Below are 24,954 nucleotides of genomic sequence, written 5' to 3'. Positions count from 1 at the left end.
GTGCTACCACCAAAGCATCACGCTCAATTACGGTGGGTCCCAGCCGCCCCTCACAGTGTGCGGTCTGGCTACCCTGAAGGTAAAGCCGCCTTCGCTATTCGCGAACCTTACCCCTAACTGCCGGCCAATAGCGACCAAAAGCAGGAGGTACAGCTGGGAGGACAGGCGGTTTATCGCGACCGAGGTAGACAGGCTCCTGAAAGAGCGCATTATTGAATGCAGCAATAGCCCGTGGCGCGCCCAAGTGGTGGTGGTAAGGGGTAGTGAGAAGAAACGGATGGTGATCGACTATAGCCAAACGATCAACAGGTACACCCAACTAGACGCCTACCCGCTACCCCGCATATCAGAAATGGTGAACCAAATCGCCCAATACCGGGTGTTCTCCACCATCGACCTCAAGTCAGCGTACCACCAGCTCCCTATCAGACCAGAGGACCGCCCGTACACCGCCTTCGAGGCGAACGGACGCCTCTACCAATTCCTCAGAGTCCCCTTTGGGGTGACGAATGGGGTCTCGGTCTTTCAGAGGGAGATGGACCGCATGGTCGATGACCACCACTTGCAGGCAACCTTCCCCTACCTCGACAACGTCACCATCTGCGGTCACAACCAGCAGGATCACGACTTGAACCTCGAGAGGTTCCTGAAAACCGCACAAAAACTCAACCTCACTTACAACGAGGACAAGTGCGTTTTCAACACTACGCGCCTCTGCATACTAGGCAGCGTGGTGGAGAATGGGGAAATCGGACCAGACCCCGACCGATTGCGCCCCCTACGGGAGCTGCCCCTGCCCAACACTCCCTAAGCCCTGAAAAGGTGCCTGGGGTTATTTTCTTATTATTCCCAATGGGTCCCCAACTACTCCGACAAAGCCCGCCCCCTCTTGAAAGCATCCTCTTTTCCGCTCTCTGCTGAGGCCCATGCCGCCTTCAAAAGCATTAAGCAGGATATTGAGCGGGCCACGCTACAGGCAGTGGACGAGAACACTCCCTTTCAAGTGGAAAGTGATGCGTCTGACTTTGCCTTGGCGGCCACCCTCAACCAGGCGGGGCGGCCCGTAGCTTTCTTCTCGAGGACCCTCCAAGGGCCCGAGATCAGACACTCCTCCGTAGAAAAGGAGGCCCAAGCCATCGTGGAGGCAGTGCGCCACTGGCACCACTACCTAGCCGGCAAACGCTTCACCCTACTTACCGACCAGCGGTCTGTAGCGTTTATGTTCAATAATAAACAGAGGGGGAAGATTAAAAATGATAAGATTCTTAGGTGGCGGATCGAGCTCTCCACCTTCGATTATGACATCATTTACCGGCCAGGGGCCCTTAACGAATCCCCCGACGCCCTCTCACGAGGGATGTGTGCCAGCGCCACCGGGGATCGGCTACAGACCCTCCACAATGACCTCTGCCACCCAGGGGTCACGCGGCTGTTCCACTTCATAAAGTCCCGCAACTTACCCTACTCGATTGAGGAAGTTCGGTCCCTGACCAGGAACTGTCGCACTTGCGCTGAGTGCAAGCCTCGGTTCTACCGCCCAGATAGAGCCCACTTAATCAAAGCTACACGGCCCTTTGAGCGGCTCAGCTTAGATTTCAAGGGCCCCCTCCCATCCGTCGACCGCAATGTTTACTTCCTGAACATTGTGGACGAATACTCTCGTTTCCCATTCGCCTTCCCCTGCCCAGACATGACCAGCGCCACAGTCATTAAATGCCTCAACAGCCTGTTCTGCCTGTTCGGTATGCCGAGCTACATCCATACGGATAGGGGTGCGTTCTTCATGAGTGAAGAGCTACGCCAGTACATGCTGTCCAGGGGGATCGCCACGAGCCGTACCACCAGCTACAACCCCCGCGGTAACGGTCAAGTGGAGCGAGAGAACGGGACAGTATGGAAAGCAGTCACTCTAGCTCTAAGGACCAAAGGCCTCCCTATCTCCCGCTGGCAGGAAGTCCTCCCAGATGTGCTCCATTCGATACGGTCGCTATTGTGTACTGCCACTAATGCCACGCCTCACGAGCGAATGTTTGTCTTTCCCCGGAAATCCACCTCAGGCGTATCCATGCCGTCATGGCTCTCCACCCCAGGTCCGGTATTCGTGCGAAGACATGTGAGGGGCCACAAGACGGACCCTCTCGTGGAGTCAGTGCACCTACTCCACGCCAACCCCCAATACGCGTATGTCCGGCACGCCGACGGAAGGGAGGACACCGTGTCCATAAAAGACGTCGCCCCAGCCGGTAACGACAACAACCACGCCAACAGCAGCAACAACGACCACAGCAACTCTTACCCACCCACTACTCTTTCATCACCCCCGGAAGAGCATCAACCAACGGTACCCCCACCAACTACCCCTTCAACAACCCTGGCGGCACCCCCGGCAGAGACCCAGAAGGCCACCGGGGACACCCAGCCGACACCCGCGGCACCACAACAGCCACGTCGGTCGCAGAGGACTATCAAACCCCCGAACAGACTAAATCTATAGAAGGGGTGAATGTGATGAAATATTCCATTCATCACTCATCAGTATTTCTCTGCCTGTGACTGTGGTTGGTTTCAGTTTCATTTCCATTGTATTGTACTGTGTGTAGGGCTCCGCCCATACCTGGCTCCTATGTAAGCTGGCCCAGCCTGCATCACATCCAGTACGGCAGACCTCTGGATGGAAGATACATTCTCCTCTGTGTGTTACCTTCTAAGTCAATAAAAGCCTTGTTTTGTTTCGCTAACATCGAGTCTCGGATTTATTGAGGCACATCAGCGCCCAGAGTCAGAGTAACCGTCGGGAGGAAGATTTGTTTAGTATGCAATGGACATGTTCCTTTGGACAGATGGTGGTGGCTTCGGAAGCTGAGTAAGACCATGAAAAACTCTACGGTCGAGTGGGAGCGACTGGGTAACAATACCCATCGGACTATTACGGGGACTCATGGGGGATTGAGTGTCTGTTGGGACAAATGGTGGGAACCAGATGAGGGGATTTACATCTGCATGTGGGGTTCAGAACGCGTCTGCCCCCCAGGCGTCTCCATCTTTTTCCAGAGACAGTGGCAGGATGCTGGGAAAGGGATGAGGTGGGACGTCAGCACGCGGGCGTGTGGAGTCCCATACTCTCCGATCCCGGTGAATGCCACTGAGCTCATCACCCACCCCCGCAAGCCCCTGCCCATGATTCCGGTAGCCAAAGCCCGCAAGGAAGGGTGCCCCGCCACTACCAAGGGACCCGGGAACGGACTGGTATTGGTACCCACAGGTCAGGTGCTGTACCAAGGGGTGCACTACACGGTAGACTCGGTGATTTTAAACCTCACCGAGGTGCGATTGCCAGAGTGGTCCCCCAAGGAAACGGAGCAATTGTACCAGGTCCTGTTAACAAATATGTTCAGACAATTTTATGAGTTCGACTTTGCCGATGTCGAAAGAGCCGGATTGTACACCACACCACATGAGGTCTTGGACAGGGTAGGGAGACAAAGAAGGGGTACAGTCAATGATATTTTTACCACCTTTAACACAGGGACTTCCGTCATCAACACTCTGGATGATGTGGAGCTGCAGACCCAGATCAATGGTTTAAAAGCACAGTTAAGAAAGATACTGATGGACGAGAATAAGGTAGTGGGTTCTGAGTTACATGAGGACCAGGCCATGACACTACACTTAAAAGAAATCATAGCTGAGCTGGAGAAGCACGCTAAAACGGTAAATGCTCTCATCAGAGAGGATTGGAATGCGTCAGATCAGGCTGCGCAGAACGAGGCATGCGTGCTGTACGGGGCGTGGTTACTGGGCGAGGGCCGCAGTAATCTGGAGGATTTAAAACAAGGTTTGGTCCCCTCCTGGTTCAGCAATAAGCACCTCACAGCCCTCCACCCTTTTGAGAATGCATTAAGTCCGTGCCAGCTCAGACTAGCTTCAGAGGCCTACCCAGTCCCAGTGGACTGTGGGCAGTCTAATCACACCATTATGGGTATAGTGGTAAGAATGCCGGTTATGGGAAAGACAGCTAAATCCGCCCTGGTATACAGGGTGGAGAACATTGGAGTCATTCAAGGGGGTGCACACATTCGCTACACAGCGGTCCCACCTTACGTCATTTGCTGGGAGCATGCAATGACGGGTACCGACCTCGCGGGGTGCCAGAGCCAAGGAGCACACATCATCCTGTGTCCCCAGCACTTGAATTCCTATTCGAAACCACAGTGCGGGTTCAGAACTGCTGGCGCGAAGCCTATGAATTGCACCATGGAGGCAATGGCACAAAGCCATGTGCCCCCGTAGGTGGCATATATAGGAGGTGGGACATACTGTGTCACCACTGCAGCGCCCCACTACCAACATGGACAGCACGGCTGGTGTCCGGTCAGTGACAGCAGTTTCTGTTTCAAACCCAAGGCAGAAGTTCAAGTGGCCCAAGAGCGAATTGTCCCTATTCCTGAACCTTCCACTGTTCACCTCACTGTCAAAGAAAATTTCACTGATCTGCAATGATTCATTGCACATTTTGGCTAAATCATTCCCCCTCTCCCTGAACACCTCACCAAGATACTAAAAGCCGTTGCCGTTTCACAGAAACATTTTTACACGCTGGAGCAGAAGACATTAGAAATAGGGGCAGACATATTAGATATAGTGACCCCACAGTGGTGGGACCTGTTCACTAATATAGAAGTCCCTTGATAGCCTCCCACATCCTCGTTGTAGGTCAGATTTTTATTGTGATTTATTTTCTCTTTGTACATTGTAAGAGGGACAAACGTTTCCAGAAGTATGAGAACAGAGGAGAATGGAGGGAGCATTATGTGCGGGTAGATGAGGAGATACCCGTTTAAATTTTGCTGCTTTGTATACAGTTAGAGTTTCCCTCCCTCCTCTATTTTTGATAGTATTCATGTGTGATTTGTGTCTATTTTCTTTCTTTATTATTTTTATTGAAGTTTATTATGTGTGTTGTTATTAATAAAAGATAATATGTATGAACCAGGTGGTGTAGGGGTATTAGGCCCCCCTCCACGCCTGGAAATATGTGTGTCAGATTTTAACTCCAATGTATTGCCATCTATAGATGCTTAATGTACACTGTGGGTTTTCTGAAATGGGAAATGCATGTGTCGTGGGGTCATAGATAGGTAAATACAGGGGATGGTTTGATTATGGAGAGTCAGAAAATTTTGCTCACCCAGAATTATGATACTTCAAGCAAGTTATAGTATCATCAGGGGGGAATGTAGGATTTGCAAAATTGAACATTGTCCTATAAGGGTCTATTGGCAGAAAAGGCCTTAATTTTTAAAGACTGTTTTAAAAGAAGCCCAGAAAAAGGGGCATACAAAATGGCCGCCAGACCCCGTGACCAGCTTTTTGGGACATTTTAAAATGGTTCCTGCAGTCCACAGACAGCTTTTGTGGATTCAGCCCACAGTAAGTTCTGGAATGCAATTTCGGAGAATGCAAAACCAGACAGAACCCCATACATATGGATTGGATGCAGATCCAATCAGATCGGCCTGCAGATAAAGGCCATCAAAATGTTTACCCAGACAAAGGGAAACAGCTTCAAATTCAAAGGGGGTGAGTGGGTCGAACCACTCGGTGTATTACTGTGCAAAAGAGAGGTCTCACCAGAGAGAGTGAGCTAGCAGCAAGAACCCCTTACACCCTCTGCCGTAGACCCTGGAGGGCGAGGGAGCATGCCATAGACCCCATTAATGTTGCCAAGTGTAGCAGATTGAATCTTGGAATAATAAACGGAGCCACTTTGGGATCAGTGCTGGGGCCTCGACTATTTACAAACTGTATTAATGACTTGGATGAATGAACCGAGTTTATTGTAGCCAAATTTGCAGACGATACAAAGATAGGTGGGAAAGCAAGTTGTGAGGAGGACATAAAGCGTCTGCAAAGAGATATAGATAGGTTAAGTGAGTGGTCAAGAATTTGGCAGATGGAGTATAATGTGGGAAAATGTGAAGTTATCCACTTTGGTAGGAAGAATAGAAAAGAAAAATATTATTTAAATGGAGAAAGGCTACAGAATGCAATGGTACAGAGGGATTTGGGTGTCCTCGTACATGAAACACAAAAAGTTAACATGCAGGTGCAGCGAGTAATTAGGAAGGCAAATGGAATGTTGGCCTTTATTTCAAGGGGGATAGAGTATAAAAGTAGGGAAGTCTTGCTACAACTGTACAGGGCGCTGGTGAGATCACACCTAGAGTACTGTGTACAATTTTGGTCCCCTTATTTAAACAGGGATATACTTGATTGGAGGCAGTTCAGAGAAGGTTCACTAGGTTGATTCCTGGGATGGAAGGCTTGTCTTATGAGGAAAGGTTGAGCAGGTTGGGCCTATACTCATTGGAGTTTAGAAGAATCAGATGTGATCTTTTTGAAGCATATACAATTCTGAGGGGGTTGGACAGGGTAGACACTGAGAGGATGTTTCCCCTCGTGGGGGAATCTAGAATGAGGGGGCATGATCTCAGAATAAGGTGTCACCCATTTAAGATGGAGATGAGGAGGAATTTCTTCTCTGAGGGTCGTGAATCTTTGGAATTATTTACCCCAGAGAGCTGTGGAAGCTGAGTCATTGAATATATTCAAGGCTGAGATAGACAGATTTTTGAGCAACAGAGGAGTCGAGGGTTATGGGGATCAGGCAGGAAAGTGGAGTTGAGGCAAAAATCAGATCAGCCATGATCTTATTGAATGGTGGAGCAGGCTCGAGGGGCCAAATGGCCTGCTACTGCTCCTATTTCTTACGTTCATATGTTCTATGTTCTTTGCACTTGCCAGAAGACTGCTGATAAAAAAAAAGCTTGAAATTACTCATACAAACTGCTCCACTGGCTAAAACTGACAAGAAGCTACTGAAACTAACCTGTCCTGACAGCTGCGAGTGATTAATGCTGATGCCTTTAAATAACGTCGCTGGAGCCGGCTTCCATCAGCTGTGCGCCTGCTCTCCCTGTTGCTGTCTGGTTGAGGTGCAAAGGTAAGTGGCGAAAATCAATTTTGCAGATCAGGCGCCCTGCACACTCACTGATGTCACGATTTGCCTGGCGTTGAAGTCCCTGGCGGTATCTCATAGCGGCGGTGCAACGGGGGGCTGGATTTGCTGTGTGTCACTGGATTCGCCTTGCCCTGGCACTACTGCATCAGTGCCCTGTTAGCGCCAGCTGCTGGCGCTAACCAATTGAATTTTTCCCCCAGTACCTCTGACAGTGCAGCACTCCCTCAGTACTGCACTGGGAATGTCAGCCTGGATTATGTGCTCAAGTCTCTGGAGTGGGACTTGAGCCAATGTCCTTTTGACTCAGAGGCGAGAGCGCTACCCACAGAGCCACGGTTGACACTAGTCGTTGGGCATGTGCTAATCAAGCATCACCCAATTTTGGCCCAATTAAACACCTGGTTTTCTTCTTTTAAATATTTTTTCTTTAAAGGAGAAATCAATCTGAATTACAGCTATAAATGGGCTAAAAGGAAATGCATTCTTCTGGTTTTTTAGTTGTGTCTAATTATGCACTGTAGCAATCATCAGAAAAACACTACTTCCAACCTTGTTTTGAAGCTATTGCATTATTCAAGTGTAATATGCAACATCAGGCTAATTTGCAAGTCTTTCATTTAGATTCAAAGGGTGACCTTAAACATTTTGGAGGCCAGAAATACTATCTGAATTAATGAACTCTACAGGGTGCAACTCTTGTGTAATTTCAAATGCCTTTTCATTTAGTGACCAAAGTGTTGAGGTCCCTGGAAAGGTATCAAAAATGGACAAGCCATATGTGCCATCAAAGCAAATCTATGCTGACTAGGAGATCAGATGTGATTGAACTCCAGGAGGCTGCTTGTGATGCACTTGTTTGAAAGTACTTCCTCTCGAGTAATTTTCTCATCTAATATAAATCAAGTCAAAAAGGAAATCGATACATAAATAAATGGATCTTACACAGATACACAAGCACATAATTCAGCACGTGTAACTATATATGAGTATGTTATTAGGCTACTTACATATCACCAGATACCGATGTCAATGCCTAGACATTTAAAAATGTAACATTTTTATTAAATGCATATATGTTGAATAAATTGCCCCAAAGTACATTGGGGGAAAAATTTGGTTGGTTAGCGCCTTAGGGGTCGGCGGGGGGGGGGGTGCTCCTAACGACTTAACACCTGAGCGCAACGATTTTAGCGCCGCACGCAAAATTGACCTGCCGTTTTGCGGTGGCGCTAAACACTACCACCACGATCCCCTGCACCCGGAGATCGTGACATCATCGAAGCGTGCAACGCCCCAGTAGTGCCCCGGACCTGAAATTGATTCTCGCGTCCTGCCTTAGTGCCTGCTGCTAGGAACGATAGGTAGAGGGGGACATTTTGCAGTTGGCTGGGAGCTGGTGGAGCGCTATTTAAAGGCGTGCACTTCCTGCTTTTTCCTGTTGGCAAAATATTCTGCATACGCAGGTTGAAAGAGGGAGAGAGGCGTCTGGAGACATTTACTGCTGTCCTACAAGGAGCTTTGTTCCTCACCAAGACTTTTCAGGTTCCCATTTCTGTCAGCTTTATCACTACCATATTTAGAAGATTAAATGGGGCTGTACTAACACGGGGCGTCGACCTCCGCTTCACCTTTGCAGGCAGTAGAGGCACCAAGAGAGAGAGTGGCAAACGTGGCCACATGAGGAGAACCAACTGGGCTCTGCACAGGAGCCCTTACCCTCCCAGGGTATTCCGGGAGCAGTTCTCCTACATTCATTTGTCTGAGGAGCAGTGTTTTAGAACAGTGCTTCAACAAGGAGGTGGTCACAGAGCTCTGCCACCTACTGCAACCAGATCTGCAGCCTCAGCTCAGGACCAGGATGTCTCTGTCGGTGGCAGTGAAGGTGATGGTGGCTCTCAATTTCTATGCCAGCTGCTCCTTCCAGGCTTCAACTGAGATATTGCGAATATCTCCCAGTTTGCCGTTCATTGTTGCATCCGGGAGATCACAAATGCTCTATACAAAAGGTGAAGGGAGTACATCGCTTTCCCCATGATCCGAGACAAACAGCATGAACGCGCATGTGACTTTGCCAGGATAGTGGACTTCCCCATGGTTCAGGGTGCCATTGACTGCATGCATGTGGCATTGCGGGCACCTCATGAAAATGCAGAGATTTTTCAGCAAACGCTAAGTCTTCCACTCTCTCAACATCCAGTTGGTTTGTGATCACAGACAGCGCAACCTCGCCGTCAATGCCCGCTATCCTGGCAACAGCCACGATGCATTCATTCTGCGCTAGACTGGTGTCCCAGACCTGTTCCAACCACTGCATCACCTTCGTGGCTGGCTCCTCGGGACAAGGGTTATCCATTCTGCACCTGGCTGATGATACCGCTCCTGCTAAGCTCGCATACAATGAGAGCCATAGCGCCACCAGGAACCTCATCGAGCAGACGATCAGCATCTTGAAGCAATGGCAATGGTTCCGGTGTCTTGACCACTCTGGAGGAGCCCTGCAGTACTCTCCCAATCGAGTATCTATTTTCATTGTTGTGTGCTGCATGCTTCACAAGCTCGCAATTATGAGGACCCAGCCATTGCCACCAGGGATTGGTGCACCACCTCACGAGGAGGAAGAGGGAGAGGAGGAGGAGGAGGAGGAGGCGGAGGAGGATGAAGAGGAGGATGAGCAGCAACAATGTGGGAGGGAGGCGCGCAATGTTGCCTCTGCAAGGGCCATTCGTGAACGCCTGATAAGACACCGCTTCTGATGAATGGCAGTGAAAATGGCTTTTGGGATGAACAAGCACATCATTACAACCGTCCCGCAGCCCTTATTACCGGGCAAAGCTCCAATGAGTAAAATGAGCAAAATTGTCAAGTTTAAATTTAAAAAATTATTTTTCTGACAAGCTGTTTCTTATTGAACACAACCAATAACAAAGAAACAAACAATTCATTAACTAACAAAACTGATTCTTACCCTATCGAGATAAGTGTTAACAGAGTGAACAATATATTAACATAAACATCCAACTTTGGGACAAATATTCCCCCCATTTGTTTAAGAATTTTTAGTTATTCGCCCTTCGCGGATGATCTCTCCCTCCCCTTCGCACTTTCCCCCCTTCCCACCCTACTGCTCCTCCGTAATGTGGCCCCAGTGGCTGCAGCAAGGCTGGCGGAAGGCTGCTGAATGTTGGATCCAGAGACTGCAGATGGCCTTGCAGGACGCCCTTGACCAGCTCTGGGCCTGGAGGGCCCGGCTGCAGACTGCACCAACTCGGCATAGGTGGTAGCAGTCAGGGCTGGCTGGGTTACAGGCTGTGACAAGTGCAATGGCGGAGTGGTGGCAGCAGGAATGCTGTCATTCTGAGAGAGGACAGCACCTTCCTGCTTGACTGATGCACTGCCAGTCCCCTGGGGCAGTACCTCAGCATCTAGAGCAATCTGCTAGAGTACAGATTGCTGACCTGCCATGGCACTGTGAGACCCCCGGTGGACTGTGGGAGACCCAGCAACGATGGCAGCAGTCAGCGCTTGCGTGACATCAATCTGAGACTGCATGAGAGCAGTGTGAGATTGGATGGCACCAACCAATGACTCGATTCCAGCACTACGCCATTGCGTTGCCTCAGCCTGTGCTGCAATAGATGCTGCCACCTCACCCATTACACGCGGCATGGGGTCTGGGTCCCCATGTTCTCTCTGTAATTCAACCATCCTCTGCAATGAGGCAAGGATGGGTTCAAGGGCTTGGGCACAGATAACAGCTGTGCTGGCGGTGGACTCCTCCACGCTCCTAGCCAGTGCATCCATGCTGTCGGGCACCCTTGTCATTGCACCCATGAGCTCCATATGCATGCTCATTACCTGAGTATTCATCGCCGCTATATTGAGGTCCTCATCCAAGTCCTGTGCAGCAGAACTCGCGTGCGCACTCACCCTCCGGGGAGATGGCCCCTGAGCTTTCCTTTTCCCATGGCATTGCTGCAGCCCACTGGGCCCAGGAGCTTCACCCACATCAGATGCAAACCCCCTGCACCCCTCCAGTGACCGCGTGGCCCCAGTGTCGGATATCTCTCTCTCGGGAGATGCAGGCAGTGAGGCGCAGGCTCAAACGTACCGTTGCTGTCCCCAAAGGGGTCGACCTCTCCAACGGCCACTGTGCCGACGACATGACTAGCGATGAGTCTGTGGACGAGCTCCTCCAATTGTGAGGGGGTGCAGCTCTGCCTGTCCTCCTCCTGTGCATTGTTGCTCCCTCCGGTTATGTGAAAGCTTGGCCTGCAAGAAAAGGGACAGCATCTGAGTGAGTGTGCAGCCAGGTGTTTGGCAGATGTGCCTACCATAGTTGATTAGCTGTTAATGTCTGCAAGGTGTGGGATGTGCATGTGACTTTTATTAGATGGGCATAGTTGTTGGGTGAGTGTTGGAGATTTGGGAATTTACACCATCTGTGCACAGAGCGATGTTCAGATGGTAGGATGTAAAGGTTTTTCAAGCATGTACTCACTCTGACCACCCGAGTGAGGTCGTTGAACTTCTTGCGGCACTGCGTATGAGTCCTTTGGACCAGGCTCCTGGATGAAATGTACTGGGCAACCTCCCTCCATACCCTTGTAAACTCCCGGGGCAATGGCCTCCTGCCAGTCTCTGGAAACAGCACTGCCTGTCGGCGTGCCACAGCGCCAAATAGAGCCACCAATGCCTGGTCGCTAAACTGGCGAGCTCTCTCCCTGAGCATCGGAGTAGTCATCATGAATCTTTGCTGAAGATTTTTACCTGTTTGCAGGCCAAGGTCAAATGCTGCAATGAGGACCTGTTAGAAACTAGGGATGCCTAAAAATTTACATAGCCCAGGCAAGTTGCTATGTATTTTTGAAAGGGAAAAAAAGTATAAAGCAACAGCTACTGAACACTGAAAGCAATGCAAAACCATAATTCATGGGAATGTAAAAGTTCTCAGAGAAAAGTTCACAGCAGAAAAAGGGAGTAAGCCATAGACCTTACTTGTGAAGGTCAGAATGGTGAGATAGCGACTGGTTAATGTGCGACAGCTTTGATTGGGGCCTTGTACTTGCTGGGTTAAGGGGGAGAAAGTAAAAAGATAAGATGGATTCCAATGGAGGAACCTTCAAAATGTAAAAAAGCAAGGATGAAGTAATGAGACCTTCTTTTGGGGAGGGCTTTGTGATGAAATATTTCCATTCATCACTGCCTGTGACTGAGATCGGTTTCAGTGTCATTTCCCTTCCCCCAGACCTCATTGTATTGTGTACTGGAATGTGCTGTATTGTATACTGGAATGTGCTGTGTGTAGGGCTCCGCCCATACCTGGCCCCGTTTGTAAGCTAGCTTCAGTCTAGCCCCAATCTCCAGAAGGATGACATCTCTCTCGCTTACGTGTTTCGTTCTAAGTTAATAAAAGCCTTGTTTTGCTCTGCTACCTTCGAGTCTCGGAATTATTGAGGCACATCAATTTTATTAACTTATTTTTTCAACACTATGGATCAACTCCTGAAACCCGAACGTTTGGATTTGGATCAACATGCTCCGGACGCATCAGCACGCTTCGGACACTGGTTTGAGTGTATGGAATTCTTCCTGGACAATTCCGCAGCCGTCAAAGACGCTACGGACGCTGCAAGGATGAGACTCGGAATTCTGCGGAATTGGGTAAGCCACCGGGTTTACCCCCTCATCCAAGACGCCGAGACGTACCTGGCCGCCTGCGACATCTTAAAGGCGCATTACCAGCAGCCTACGAATGAGGTGTATGCTAGGCACCTGCTCGCCACTCGCGCACAGCGACCTGGGGAATCGGTGGAGGAGTTCCTAAGCACCCTGAAAATGCTTGGCAAAGACTGCAAGTGCCGAGATGTAAAAGCCGCGGTGTACACTGACGAGCTTGTTCGCGATGCCTTCATCACAGGCCTCAGCTCCACTTACATCCGGCAAAGACTGCTGGAAAAAACGGGGTTGGACCTGAAACAGGCTGCGGACACCGCGCGATCCCTAGATGTGGCCCAGAGAAACTCGGACGCCTACTCTTCAGCCCGCGCCGTCCACGCTGCCACGTGTGCACCGAGGGCACCGCCATCTTGGAAGGCATCTTCCCCGCCCGACAGCCCGACACTGGCTGGGCCCCGCTCTCCCCCCAGAAGCCCTACGACAGCCGCGACGCGTCAGGGACCCAACTGCTACTTCTGCGGGCAGCCAAAGCACACCAGAAACCTGTGCCCGGCGAAAGGCACCACCTGCTTTAAGTGCGGTAAGAAGGGGCACTTCGGGAAGGTGTGCAGAGGGAACCCCGCCGGAAAACCCGCCACCGCCGCGTGTGCGCCGTGGGAGCGGCCATCTTGGACGCCATCTTGCCCGACCTCGTGGGGTCCGCCATCTTGTGAGCAGACAGCGTGGACACCATCTTGTATCGATCAGGGCCCTACAGTGGCATCGGTCACAGTGGACCAGACCAGGCCGCACCCGCTATCCAGATCAATGGTGGACATCGAGGTAAACGGGTGCCGGGTTAAATGCTTAATTGACAGTGGAAGCACGGAGAGCTTTATCCACCCAGAACTGGCACAACAACTCTCCCTAAAGGTGGTCCCTACTCAGGGTACCATCTCTATGGCTGACAAAACCCAGACATCGACCATTCTGGGTTACTGCACGGTACAATTGTGCGTTAACGGAACTGTATATGATAATTTTAAAGTATTAATCATGAAGAACCTATGTGCGAGCGTGATCTTGGGCCTGGATTTCCAGTGCAACCACCAAAGCATCACGCTCAAGTACGGTGGGTCCCAGCCGCCCCTCACAGTGTGCGGTCTGGCTACCCTGAAGGTAAAGCCGCCTTCGCTATTCGCGAACCTTACCCCTAACTGCCGGCCAATAGCGACCAAAAGCAGGAGGTACAGCTGGGAGGACAGGCGGTTTATCACGACCGAGGTAGACAGGCTCCTGAAAGAGCGCATTATTGAACGCAGCAACAGCCCGTGGCGCGCCCAAGTGGTAGTGGTAAGGGGTAGCGAGAAGAAACGGATGGTGATCGACTATAGTCAAACGATCAACAGGTACACCCTACTAGACGCCTACCCGCTACCCCGCATATCAGAAATGGTGAACCAAATCGCCCAATACCGGGTGTTCTCCACCATCGACCTCAAGTCAGCGTACCACCAGCTCCCTATCAGACCAGAGGACCGCCCGTACACCACCTTCGAGGCGAACGGACGCCTCTACCAATTCCTCAGAGTCCCCTTTGGGGTGACGAATGGGGTCTCGGTCTTTCAGAGGGAGATGGACCGCATGGTCGATGACCACCACTTGCAGGCAACCTTCCCCTACCTCGACAACGTCGCCATCTGCGGTCACAACCAGCAGGATCACGACTCGAACCTCGAGAGGTTCCTGAAAACCGCACAAAAACTCAACCTCACCTACAACGAGGACAAGTGCGTTTTCAACACCACGCGCCTCTGCATACTAGGCAGTGTGGTGGAGAATGGGGAAATCGGACCAGACCCCGACCGACTGCGCCCCCTACGGGAGCTGCCCCTGCCCAACACTCCCAAAGCCCTGAAAAGATGCCTGGGGTTATTTTCTTATTATTCCCAATGGGTCCCCAACTACTCCGACAAAGCCCGCCCCCTCTTGAAAGCATCCTCTTTCCCGCTCTCTGCTGAGGCCCACGCCGCCTTCAAAAGCATTAAGCAGGATATTGAGCGGGCCACGCTACAGGCAGTGCACGAGAACACTCTATTTCAAGTGGAAAGTGATGCGTCTGACTTCGCCTTGGCGGCCACCCTCAACCAGGCGGGGCGGCCCGTAGCTTTCTTCTCGAGGACCCTCCAAGGACCCGAGATCAGACACTCCTCCGTGGAAAAGGAGGCCCAAGCCATCGTGGAGGCAGTGCGCCACTGGCGCCACTACCTAGCCGGCAAACGCTTCACCCTACTTACCGACCAGCGGTCGGTAGCGTTTATGTTCAATAATAAACAGAGGGGGAAGATTAAAAATGATAAGATTCTTAGGTGGCGGATCGAGCTCTCCACCTTCGAGTACGACATCATTTACCGGCCAGGGGCCCTTAACGAATCCCCTGACGCCTTCTCACGAGGGATGTGTGCCAGCGCCACCGGGGATCGGCTACAGACCCTCCACAACGACCTCTGCCACCCAGGGGTCACGCGGCTGTTCCACTTCATAAAGTCCCGTAACTTACCCTACTCAATTGAGGAAGTTCGGTCTCTGACCAGGAACTGCCGCACTTGCGCTGAGTGCAAGCCTCGGTTCTACCGCCCAGATAGAGCCCACTTAATCAAAGCTACACGGCCCTTTGAGCGGCTCAGCTTAGATTTCAAGGGCCCCCTCCCGTCCGTCGACCGCAATGTTTACTTCCTGAACATTGTGGATGAATACTCCCGTTTCCCATTCGCCTTCCCCTGCCCAGACATGACCAGCGCCACGGTCATTAAATGCCTCAACATCCTGTTCTGCCTGTTCGGTATGCCGAGCTACATCCATACGGATAGGGGGGCGTCCTTCATGAGTGAAGAGCTACGCCAGTACATGCTGTCCAGGGGGATCGCCACGAGCCGTACCACCAGCTACAACCCCCGGGGTAACGGCCAAGTGGAGCGAGAGAACGGGACAGTATGGAAAGCAGTCACTCTAGCTCTAAGGACCAAGGGCCTCCCTATCTCCCGCTGGCAGGAAGTCCTCTCGGATGTGCTCCATTCGATACGGTCGCTATTGTGTACGGCCACTAATACCACGCCTCATGAACGAATGTTTGTCTTTCCCCGGAAATCCACCTCAGGCGTATCCATGCCGTCATGGCTCTCCACCCCAGGTCCGGTACTCGTGCGAAGGCATGTGAGGGGCCACAAGACGGACCCTCTCGTGGAGCCAGTACACCTACTCCACGCCAACCCCCAATACGCATATGTCCAGCACGCCGACGGAAGGGAGGACACCGTGTCCATAAAAGACGTCGCCCCAGCCGGCATCGACAACAACCACGGCAATAGCGGCAACGACGATCACAGCAACTCTTACCCACCCACTACTCTTTCATCACCCCCGGAAGAACACCGACCAACGGCACCCCCACCAACTACCCCTTCAACAACCCTGGCAGCACCCCCAGCAGAGACCCAGGAGGCTACCGGGGACACCCAGCCGACACCCGCGGCACCGCAACAGCCACGTCGGTCGCAGAGGACTATCAAACCCCCGAACAGACTAAATCTATAGAAGGGGTGAATGTGATGAAATATTTCCATTCATCACTGCCTGTGACTGAGATCGGTTTCAGTGTCATTTCCCTTCCCCCAGACCTCATTGTATTGTGTACTGGAATGTGCTGTATTGTATACTGGAATGTGCTGTGTGTAGGGCTCCGCCCATACCTGGCCCCGTTTGTAAGCTAGCTTCAGTCTAGCCCCAATCTCCAGAAGGACGCCATCTCTCTCGCTTACGTGTTTCGTTCTAAGTTAATAAAAGCCTTGTTTTGTTCTGCTACCTTCGAGTCTCGGAATTATTGAGGCACATCAGGCTTTCATACAAACACCAAGACAAAGAACTTAAGCTGTGATTGGTTGATGAAGTTTTGGAGGAACCTCTATAGGTTTTTTATGGTCTTGTTAATAACTTGGCCTCAGGCCCACCCCATAAAGAGAATAAAAATTGACACCCCAAGGGCTTGCACACAGACGGTGGAAGGGAGAGCCGAACAGCTGGTCGAACGCTCTTTTAAGAGTGATCCCATGCTCACCATCGAAGGCCCTAGAGAGAGAGAGAGAGAGAGAGAGAGAGAGGCCAGAAGCCAGAGAACTGTTCACGCATGCCAGCCATCTGTCTGATTGGGTCCGGTACCAGCTAATTGTCATGGTCATATGTTTTTGCTGTATTACCAGTGTGTTATATTCCGTCCTAAACTCTGATTAAACACAATATACCCACCATATTGGTTTGCACTCGATCCTGTTTACAAGAGATACGTGAATCTCTACAGGACCCTCCCCTTTAAGAACTGGAAGGCGCCAGTCTGTCTGAGTACAAGGTAATTGACATCGCTTGAGCTTGAGTAGTGCTCTGAGGTAGCACCTCATTCCCCGACATTAGTGCCCTAAGAGAGGTGTGTAGTGTGTGATTTAGTGCTCCAATCACCTCCGGGGCGCTGGAGACGAATTTTGCGGTTGGCGACGATAATTTGCGCTGGGCGCTAAAATTTGTGCCCGGCCGATATTAGCGCCCCAAAATGGCCGATACCAAATTTTTCCCTTTCATATTTGTCATTATTTAACTGATATTGTGATGTAGGATGTGTAATAATAAATTTGCGCCACACAAGTGCCAGGCAATGATTATCTCCAACAAGAGAGAATCTAACGACCGCCCCTTGACAGTCATGGCATTACCATCGATGAATCCTCTACCATCAACATCCTGGGTGTCACCATTGACCAGAAACTTAACTAGACCAGCAAGTCAAAGGCTGGGTAATCTGCGATGAATGTGTCACCTCCTGACTCCCCAAAGCCTTTTCATCACCTTCCAGGCATAAGTCAGGAGTGTGATGGAATACTCTCCACTTGCCTGGATGAGTGCAGCTCCAACAACACTCAAGAAAGTCGACATCATCCAGGACAAAGCAACCCACTTGATTGGCACGCCATCCACTACCTTAAACATCCACTCCCTCCACCGTGGCTGCAGTGTGTACCATCTACAAGATGCACTGCAGCAACTCACCGAGGCTTCTTCGACAGCACTTCCAAAACCCGCGGCATGTGGGAACACCATCACCTGCAAATTCCCCTACAAGCCACACACCATCCTGACTTTGAAATATATCACCTTTCCTTCATTGTCACTGGTTCAAAATCCTTGAACTCCCTCCCTAACAGCACTATGGGAGTACCTTCACTACATGGACTGCAGCGGTTCAGGAAGACGGCTCACCACCACCTTCTCAATGGCAATTAGGGATGGGCAATAAATGCTGGCTTTGCCAACGATGCCCACATCCCACGAACAAATAAAATTAAAATAATGCTTGCATTTATATAATATCTTAACACACCAAAACATCCCAGAGCGAGATCCACAGTGAATTACTTTTGAAGTTCAGTGACTGTTGTGTTGTGAGCCGGTGAACATGACAAAATTTCTTTGATAACATTTCTGTCCCTTGTAAATAAGTTTAAATGCAGTGCTAAATACTACACAGTGCACCAGGGTTACTGGAGCATACATTAGGCTATGAGAAGAGTTGCATGTTGGTAGTTGGTACTCCAGCTCATGCTTTTCTGTACACAATTGTTTGTCTTGGCACAGTGGTAGCACTCTTGCCTCTCCCTAAGAAGGTTGTGGGTACAAGTTGCACTCCAGAGACATGAGCACAAAATCCAGGCTGACACTCCAGTGCAGTACTGAGGGAGTACTGTACTGTTGGAGATGATGGGGGTGATTTTCATTCAGAAGTTGGGAAGGAGGCGGGACTACAACTTTCGGGGTTGTAGTCCCGCCTCCATCGAGATGCGGCCAATCCACGTGATTTTAACCTGATTGACCTTGTTGAGCCCACCCAGTGGGCTCAGCAGGCCAATTAAGGGCCACCCGGCAACAGGTAACGTTACAGACTGAAATTTCATCTGTCAAGACATTTTGACAGATGACATATCAGTGTTTCACAGCTGTTTGAAGCTGTCAAACACTGACAGTCTTACTTCTAACCTGAGTCCTTCTACACAGACTCAGTTAGAAATCTCACAGACACAGAAAGCTGCAGACTATCACTTTTGACAGATCACAGCCATTCTGCTTTCTGTGCCGGTTAGATGATGGACTCTTGAAACCTATAGGAAGGAAGGCTGTAAAGGTAAGTACAGGTAATTTAAACTTCTTTACACACTTTAGACACACCAAACACACTTACCTTTGCACTCATGCACCCATCACTCACCTGAACACCGACATCTCGACCCCTCCAAGTCCTTCAACCTGACGGCCCGACTCCTCCAACTTGGTGTGGTTTGGAGCTGTCGGGAATGCCACACTTCAAGCTTTAAAATAGGGATTAGGCTAAAAACTGCCTGTTAACTACCTGTTAACGGGCAGTTAATTGGCACTAATCCCTTCCCGCCTCGGGTAGGTCCCAGTGCAGGGTGGGTACCCGCCCCCTTTGAAACTTACATGGAGGCGGGTTGGGGGCGGGGTGGTGTCGGGACCCCCCGAATTTGAGACTTTAACCCCCCGCACGCCTCCAATCCTGACTCCACGGGTCAATGAAAATCGACCCCGATATCTTTTGGATGAGATGTTAAATTGAGGCTCCATCTTCCCTCTCAGGTGGACACAAAATATCCTTTGGCTCTATAGGAAGAAGAGCAGGAGAGTTCTCTCCGATATCCTGGCCAATATTTATCCCTCAATCAACACCACAAAAGCAGATTATTTGGTCATTATCTCATTGCTGTTTGTGTGCAAATTGGCTGCCAGGTTTCCTATATTACAACAGTGATACACTTCCTAAGTATATAATTTGCTGTAAAGTGCTTTGGGACATCCTGAGGTCTGAAAGGCACTATATAAATGTAAGTTCTTTCTTTCTTAGGGTGCTTACTCTCAGCAATCATCAGGATATTGTTCGCAAGACATCAGTCCTTGCTGGAGTTGTCTCCTGCTGCAAGTTATTATGTGCAAAAGTAAACTATCGTGGTGTTGGCGTAGGCTGTGAAAATGTACTCAACAGTTCACTGCTTTCGAGCAGCCCAACTTAAAATGGAACCACCTTTGTGACAATGATATTGTGTAATCTATATCCTATTTAGCTTCTGTCAAAGTGTTCCTCAAAGATTGAAGGATCATTCTCTATTGGCCCAGAAATTCCGTTCGCAGGGGAACCTGTCAAATATATGAATGGAAATCACCCCCCAAAACATAGTAAAACTTTAAATAAATTTTAAAAAAAATCACATATTAAAAATGACTTTAAATTACAATAAATTAAGTATTTTAAACAGAAATTTTATTTTTTGAAAAAATAATTAAAGTTTTTAATGGGGCTAAAAATAAACTTACCTTTCTTTAAAGTATTTTAAATGATAAATCAGTGGAAATTTTTTTAAAAACTTTTTTCAACTCTTATCCTGGTAAAAGCAGGCCATACACCTACTTTTACCAGGCATAAGAATTGTAAGGGTTTTCTGCTTTCTTGACAGATCGGAAATGCCGGTTTCCAGCATGTGCGCAGTGCATGCCTGAAACCGGCATTTCCGTTGGCCCTACGGGGTGAGTACACAGCGCGCACACACCTGTAGGGAATGGAATTTCTGCCTCATGGTATCTTTCCATGTATTAGACACTGGTATTTATTCACCACCCCATTCCCACTCAGACCTCACTGTACTCGGGCTCTTGCATTGTTCCACGTAAGCTCAATGTAAACTCGATGAACAGCACACTACAAATACTTCAATTAAGCGCAACTTTACATCCACTCGGATCACTCAATTATTCGCCCCCAGACTCACAACATCATTACATTTTTGCTTATATTTTATCCATATCTTTGTTTCGGTCTTTTCCCCCCTCCTTTTTTTTTCTCTCCCACATGGCAGCTGTCTCTCATTCTGCCAGTACATTTCACACCTAATCTAGAGCCGTCTTTTGTCTCCACTAGTCCTATCACCATCTCGTCTCGTTTTGAATATCTCTTAATGTCTCTTCACTTCTTTTGTTCTCTCCCAGCCCTGCCTTTCGATCTATTTCATTTCCTTTCCAGTTTTGAAAAAGGGTTAGACCCGAAATGTCGACTCTATTTTCTCTCCACAGATGTTGCCTGGCCTGCTGAGTTTTTCCAGCATTTTCTGTTGTTATTACGGTATTTATAACACTGTCCCACTTTTAACACTTTTCATGTTGTATGTACTGTACTACATGCATAACTGCTTGAATCTCTGTTAATATACATTTGGATGGTTAGCTTTACTTGTTAACATTATGAAATGTATTTCTCTGTCAAAAGATAAGTCAACATATTTCTATCTTAACAGAATTTATTGTTTATGCTTTTTAACTTTAAGGTAACCCTTTCCCTGCGAGCAGCAGTTAAGACATTGGTGAATTTCCTGTTCACATGCAGGAAACCATGGTCAAAGCTGGTTGGTATGAAAAGTTTGTACTTGCAAATACTTGATTGAAAAGCAATGCAATAACAATGTTCAATCAAAGTAATAAAAACAAATTAGATACCTAAATTAATATGGTCAGAGATGAACCAAAGGCACGAAATATTAAAGTAAAATCTAAAGCTAAAATATTTTATACAGTAAAAATAGCTACGAATACTGTTTAGTGTAGCAAGAAATAATGGGCATAAAGGTGTACTGATTTGCCAAAATGATGACAGACTTGACAACCCGTTTTTAATTTACAAGGTAGTACTCAGTGCTAAAGTACTGCCGTTCATTCATACCATAATTCTTTCTATACAAGTGGCTTAAATCCCAATTGTAATCAGAGGGAAGTCTCTGATGGTATTAGAAAGGCTAAAGATGTCTATATTTTAATTCAGGATTTTTCAGTAGTTTTGCAGCTTGCTTACTTGGTTTTGGTTTGACTTTACAAGTGACATATATGAATCGGAGCGTTTTAGCCACAGTACCTTTGAAGACAAAGCTAAGGAATGCCAAAATAAATGCTGAGCATCAAACTGGCACATAATTTTGCATACAATTACACTTCATTTTTTTCCTCCCTGATTTTTTTTAGTTTTAGACCTGGAAGAGTCATCATTCGTCAAGGTCATGTACCTCAAAATGTTTACCTGATCCTCTCAGGCACTGCACTGGTTACAAAGATCTCAATTAACAAGCAAACAGGGGAATCACTTGCAAAGACTATTGCATTTCTGAAGAAAGGCAAATGCTTTGGGGTAACATTTTCATTGACTAAATGTATTTTTGCTATGTCATGCAAACCAAAAATGTTTTTTCTGGTTGGTGTATGAGAAATATCATGCCTTCCAAACATCAGTTTAGCTTACATCTTTGAATAATCTCTCAAAGTTCAGAATGCAGTAGCAATTTCTGTTTATTTTGGCTCGCTCCTCTTCATACACATTCTACCTCTCAGCAACATCGTCCAGCAACATGGGGACAATTTTTAGATGTACACCTCTGCTTCTCCATTTCCTCCATTGATCCTAGAGCTGTTCCAGCTCTATCCAAATGCCTTTCTGCCACTTTAGCTCTACAGACACTAAGGGGGCTAAATTGAATAGCCACAGAAAATGGGCGCGGCGATTGCAGTGCGCGATTATCCCGAGCCCGTTCGATGTAATGCAGGCAACATGGCATCTTCGCACTGCCTGCTCATTTACATGACTTCTATGTACAGCCAGCACTAAACATGCTGTTGATTGGCTGCACCCATCAGCAGGGGAGTCCAAAATTGTAAAATGCTAGCACTACTTAAAGCTAGCCTGCACCTCTTAAAAGGAAGGTGCATTGCAGCTGGAGCAGGTGCTGGGAGTTGTTCTGCAAGTGAATCTGAACTGGGAAAAAGTGAAGAATCGCTCAACATGGGAGAGAATGGGCTCCAGGGTTTCCCAACAATGGAGGTCTTGGTGGAGAAGGTGGACAGGAGGAACAATGTTCTATATCTGCAGGGGGCCAGGAGGCCATCTAGACTCATGGTGAAAAGGCAGTGGGAGCAGATAGCCGTGGATGTCGCTGCCAGGAGTCCAGCCCCGAGGATGTGGATGCAGTGCAGCAAGAAGTTTAATGACCTCACACGAGTGGTCAAGGTTAGTGAATGCATCTACAAATGCCATATCCTACCAACTGTACCACTAGTCTCAGCCACTTCTCAATTCACCACACCCCCACCACTCACCTACCAACAATCTACCAATCAGGCCTCACACATAACATTCATGTGCATCACCTCACCCTCACACACTTAGCACTGTTGCAAGCCTTACACTCACATCTCACAGCTTGCATACACTGACACCTGTGCTTTTCCCTGCTCTGAAGTAAAATAGGCTACATGTGGCAGGGCAAAATGTCAAATTACGTGAATATAACAGAAGGAGACTTTCTCTAGCAACATAGTAAGATTCACTTTGCTTATTTGTTTTCTCACTTTTTATTTTGGATTTGCTTTATCAGTATTTTATTCAAGACTTCTGGTAATGTTTACAAATTTTCCTCTGGGTCTCTGCAACATCTGATGAAACTTTGTCCATTTTTGATGCCTCTCATTTATTCATTTACACTTCATGTACACAATACATTGAATACTAATTCAGATCTATTGAATATGGATTCAAGTTGGACTTTTACACTGCCCAAAATGAGTCCTTTTGAATTCTTGCTGGTTTAAGCTAGCATTGGGAGCTGAGCAATGTTACTCTTGAGAAACAGTAAAAAAAATGTGCACCTTATACACTGTTTCAATTCTAAGAATTTATTTGGGGTGCATTGGAAAGATTATAGGGTAAACATTTAATTTCAGTGGATGGAAAATTGTAGACATTGCACACATAATTTTCCAGTAAGCGGTCCACTGGTAGCTCAATGTCTCTGTAAAGTTTATATATTATCTATCTATATATATAAAGCGGCTCTTCTGTCTGTCCCGATGTCTGTCTGTCTGTCCCGATGTCTGTCCGTTCTCTATACGTTTGAAAGTTACAGAGCGTACCGACGCGCGCGTCGCCTCAAAAGAAAGCTTGCGATTCCGGACCGGTCATACGTGTATTTACGTTTCGGCCGGACAAAAACCACGCCCGCGGTATCCGAAAAACGTTCAGCCTTCCGCTCATTAGCATCTCATTAGCGACCGTGTGACGTCGAGGTCGACCAATCGGACGGCGGGTTCCTTCCTACAGTTGAGTGTCGAGTGACTCGACGATTGACCAATCCTACGCTTCGGTGACCTGACCGGTCGACCAATCGGTGCGTGTGTGGGCGGGCCTTATCCTTCTGAACTGAGGTGAGTGGCCGCCATCTTGATTTTTCACAATTTTTTCCCCACACTTTCAGTGTGTTAGGGAAGTAAGGTAAATATTTTAATGTTGTGTTAGGGAATTAAATAACAATTTAATAGGGGTGGGGAGAGCCTCGGGAAATCGCGGGGGGGGGAGAGCCTCGGGAAATCGCGGGGGGGGAGAGCCTTGGGAAATCGCGGGGGGGGAGAGCCTCGGGAAATCGCGGGGGGGGGAGAGCCTCGGGAAATCGCGGGGGGGGGAGAGCTGATGAGTTTAAAAAAAACAAGAGGCTGCCAGTTGCGCGGCCGCCTTGACGACGGCACGCATTCGCACGGCCCCTGTTACCCCGGCAACGGGGCACGCCGGCGGTCTTGCCTGCTCCCCGCGGGCCGCCTCGCGCCGCCCGCACTGACCGCGCATGCGCCGCCCACACTGACCGTGCATGCGCCGCCCGCACTGACCGCGCATGCGCCGCCTGCGAGAGCCCGCTCCCGGCGCCGGCCGCCGCTCAGCATTCCCGCTATCGCAACGGCACCGGACCTCAGGCGCTAGGCAGGGGGAGGGGCCGGAGAGAGGGACAGAGGGGAGCAGGGGAGCGGGGGAGGGGTGGGGGTGGGCGAGGGAGGGAGGGAGACAGGGGAGGGGAGGGAGGGAGACAGGGGAGGGAGGGAGAAGAGGGGAGGGGAGGGAGAGAGGGGAGGGGAGGGAGGGATAGGACAGGGAGAGGACATGACAGGGAGAGGGGGGACACACAGGGGCAGGGAGACCAAGCGCCCCAAAATTTCCCTCGCAACGCGGGGCTCCCCAGCTAGTATATCTATAAAAGAGCTCTTCTGTCTGTCCTTCCGTCTGTCTGTCTGTCTGTATGTACTTTATACACTCAAAAGTTATAGAGCGCACCTACACATGTGTTATATCAAAAGAAAGCTTATGATTC

The sequence above is a fragment of the Somniosus microcephalus genome, chromosome 10 (genome assembly GCF_052327205.1).
Source record: "Somniosus microcephalus isolate GS21.2 chromosome 10, FLI_Smic_1.0, whole genome shotgun sequence".
Lineage (NCBI taxonomy): Eukaryota > Metazoa > Chordata > Chondrichthyes > Squaliformes > Somniosidae > Somniosus > Somniosus microcephalus.
This window is presented reverse-complemented; position numbering follows the sequence as displayed.